This window comes from Hakea prostrata, chromosome 3, assembly GCF_041222555.1.
Source record: "Hakea prostrata isolate BN-2017 chromosome 3, UWA_Hpros_2, whole genome shotgun sequence".
Taxonomy (NCBI): Eukaryota; Viridiplantae; Streptophyta; class Magnoliopsida; order Proteales; family Proteaceae; genus Hakea; species Hakea prostrata.
This window is the reverse complement of record NC_142602.1, coordinates 32,186,794-32,191,284: the sequence shown is the minus strand read 5'-3', so window position 1 is coordinate 32,191,284 and position 4,491 is coordinate 32,186,794.

The following is a 4,491-nucleotide window of genomic DNA, read 5'->3' as shown; positions in this document are numbered from 1 at the left end:
GACATGAAATGCCCATCCAAGAAATCCAAAGTAGACCGGGAAGCTCGAGCTCCACCGATCGCTAGGGTAGAAATGCAACTTAAGATTGAATCATGCGCAACCAAATTACTCTTCAAGGAACAACAACTAACTATAGTTCATATTGAAGCATAATGTGATGGCTTGGTTTGAAGAGGAGGAAGATGGATATCAGAGAAGGTAGTTTCTCTGAAATTCCTAATTTCAGAAAAATCGATTTGAAACCCTAATTGTAAAGACCCAGGGTTTGCAGCGATGGTGGTGGGTGGTTCCCAACTAGGGGTGCAAGTTTGGCCCTGGTGGCCCTGACCCGCCCCTAAGCCCGAATAGGGCTTGGGCTAAAGATTTTGGCCCTAAGGGCAGGTTAGGGCCAAAATATTCTGGCCCTGAACTAGGGCTAAGGGCAGGCCTAGGATTACTCTCTGGCCAGCCCAGTCCATCCCGGCCAGTCCCTAATTTTGGCCCTAATCTCGACCCTGATCTTGGCCCTGATTCTGGCTCTGATTTTGACCCTGATCTCGACCCTGATCTTAGCCCTGATTCTAGCCCTGATTTTGGCCTTGATTTTGGCCCTCCCTGATCTTGGCCCTAATCCTGACCCTGATCTTGGCCTTGATATTGGCCCTAATCTTGGTCTTGATCTAGGCCCATGATTTTGGCCCTAATTTGAGTATGGACCCTCCATTCATATGGAGAGGAATTATTTATAATCCACATGGGTGAATATTTGACATGTTTTAAATTTTAAAAAATAATCATGTTTTGTAAAAAATTAATAAAAATAAATTATATCTTCATTACCAATGTAGTAAGCATCCACCAAATTTTGGCCCGATCTTGTCCTTAATTTTGGCTTTAGTCTTAATGTTAATTTGACCCTAATCATGTATTAGATTTTTACCTTAATCTTCACATTAACATTGATATAACTCTAAGTCTCAACTTTGATCTTTAGTCATTTGTTATCATATTAGACTATGAGTTCACTTTTTATATTATTTTTAAGATAATTTTTATTTTTCGAACTAAGTCATTTTTAGTTCCAAAAAATCATTGATTTTTTTTTTTAATTAAGGCGAGATAATATATTATAAATAATAAAAGCTAGTATATAGAGAATTAATATCTAACAAATCTACACTCCAACTTCTTATCATGAATATTGACATCTTTCTTTTGCCTCCAGTGTGATATTTTAGAAAGAATTTTTTTTTTTTTATTAAGGACAGATAGCTATGTTTGTAGCTAAAATATAATTTCTTTAACTATGAAAAAAATATCAATACTAAATTATCATTGATTTATTTGTTAACAAAGTTTTGAATATTATTATTTTTTTTGTTGAATACGGATATTAATGGTAGGGGTTTTTAATTTCATCATCAAAGTAATGGGAGAGGTTTTCAATTTTCATCATCAAAACAATGAGAGACTTTCAAAGATCAATATAAAATTATGGAGTATGAATTTATTTATGTTTAAAGCAACACTATCAACTTATTGACTATTTTATCATTTTGTATGAGCTTGAATCATTTTATCTTTCTTTGAATTTTTAGTTTACTTATAATACTTTTTTTATTATTATTATTTATTTTTATGAATTTACATTTGATATTTTAGGTCCAAGGATATGACTAATTAATGCTAGGGCCAAGATAGGGTAAATCAGGGCTAGGGACAAGGCTAATCAGGGTTAGGGCCAGGGCCAATCAGGGTCAGGGTCAGGGCCAGGGCATGGCCAATTAGGGCCAATCAGGGCCAACCCATCCCGACCCAGCCCAATTAGGGCCAATTAGGGCGGAAATGGGCTTGGCTTGGCCCTGTAGGGCTTAGGGCCAGGGACAATAATCCTTGGCCCTGAACTAGGGTCAGGGTGAGAATGGACTTAGATTAAAACATATAGGGTTGGGCTTGGGATTGCAAAAGCCCGGCCCGGCCCAGTTGCAGCCCTATAATCCCAACATTAATGGGTGTCGGTGATAGAGCTGGAAGGGGTTTGATGGCTATGGGAGAAAAATTATATAGAAAACTGAATTGAGTTTTGGTGAACCTAAGGAGTTTTTTAAAAATTGGAAAAGATTAAGTGGGAATTGATAATATAAAAATATTTAATTTACATTCAAGTACCCATGGTTGGATTTTCAGTCGTTGAATTGAATTCATTATTGTAGACGTGGCAAAATCATAATGGGTTGCTGCTGCAAATAAAAATCCATAGAATAGATACATGAGGGTAAAAAGGTATGGCAAAAAATATTTGTATAATACAGGGTAAAGTTGGTATTTCAAATATCTGTTGAGTAGTCATATCATCATTTAACTTTAATACTTAACAATAAAGGGGTATTTGTAATTAATTTTTTATTATGGGTAATAGACGTAATTGATTATAGATTTAGGGGGGTCTATAGGTAATTTGCCTTAGAAAAAATGTTTAATACTTTACTCCAACCAGATAACTTTTTATTCAAATATTATCTGATTTGATAGCAAGTATTTGAATCTGAACTTGATTGCTTACCGGATAGATATAGATAATTTTTTGTACGAAAAATTATGGATTTAGCCACCCTTAAACGAATACGAATGCAAATTCAGAGGTAGATTTCAACTATTCATTTACGGGTATACTTATACAGTTTTAGTCTTATCTGGACATAAATAATGAAACCTTGTCAGATTGATCATATATCTTGTATTGGGTCATTACTCATGAATCAATGACCGATACTGATCCAATCGATCCGAGATAACAGACCACTACAAATATGTTTCCTGCATCCTTTTAACATTTTGCCCAAGAGTGTTTCACCACCAACAACGCTAGCAGGCACGTACTTTGAAGACTCTACTTATCTTCTGACACATTTGGACAATATACACAAGCTTCCTTGGTAACACAACCACCTCCTCCCATACAGTAGATCAAGGGAAATTTATCTGGTCCATTTCTGACAAGGAAATGACCATTTCTGACAAGGAATCTTTGTATTTGTGTGACATGCGTCCCAACATCACATCAAATGGTTGAAATCCATTTATAAGTCACATCAAAGAGTTGTGATTAAATTTTAAAAAAATTATGTGACTTGTAAATGGACCTCAACCTTTTGATGTGATGTTTGAACACATGTCACACATCTACAAGGAAATGGATGGTCCATTTCCTTGTTAGGAATGAACCGGATATTGGTTTGTAGATCAAGCAACTATATTTGTACAACGAGTTTGGGGAGATTTTATCACTCCCTCTATGCAAATCGGCAGCCACAAACCTGCTCGACTCCAACACGCCTGATGGAGCACTACCCCAAAACCAGTGGGCGAAAATTAATGGATGGCTCATGTTATAATGAACAATGTTTAACTTGGTTTGAAGGGATTGCAAGAGATTTAGATGGTTCCTTCAAATTCAGATTTGGTAAAGGATGTGGATATCAAGACCCTATAGTCCCTAAGGCATTGGCAATTAGGAATATGTACATCACACATACAAATTGAAAGTGACAATCAGACTCTCATCTTAATGTTAACCTCATCTTGAAAGATATCTACCGGATGTTGGCCACATTCTCAGTTCTTAAGTTCACCTATGTGCCTAGAGAAGGGAACTTTGTTGCCAATTCCATCGCAAAGCAAGCAACATTCACCCATGACTGTTTTATTTCTTTTATCCCCCTCTCTGCCCCCTCCAAAAAAAAAAAAAAAAAAAAAGAAGAAGGGATAATTACTATTGTCCCCATGTATTATAATTTAATTATTACTTTATTCATTATATTTTTTAAATTATTAATTCAACCTTCAACTTTGCCTTTAATTACTGTTGCCCCTCTACCTTTAAATTCCGTTAATTAAATGATGACATGACATATTTTATTGATTTAAAAATCTCAAATTAACCCTAAGATTTTATATTACTTATTTACACTTTATAATAAGTTACATTACTATCCTAGGTAATTAAGGAAAATCTTAAACCTAATTAAACAAGTTTTTTTTTTGGATACAACAATCTTCCTTTCTACTCAAAATAAATAGAGAAAAGAAAACTAATTCTCAAATTTGTGTATATATATATATATATATATATATATATATATATATATATATATTTTTTAATTTGGTAATAAAAAAATAGCAATTCCTAATTTTTGGTATTTACTTTTTAGTTTAATATTATAAATTTTAAGAAGTTTCTAATTTTCATAAATTTTTATTTATTTATTGTTAAATTTGATGTCAACAATTTTAGGAATTTTCAACTAGCAATAGGGTGTATTTTTTATTTTTACTTTTAATTCTTATTTTTAATTCAAAATGATAAAAATACACGTGTAAATTATTTCATATGATTTCCTTTATTTGGCTGCCTGGCTGGAGAAAAAAAAAACAAAAAAACCTTTCTGTAGAAGGGGTAACTTTGTAATTTGATATTGAGATAAAGTTTTGAGCCTGGATTGCTGTGCTGGA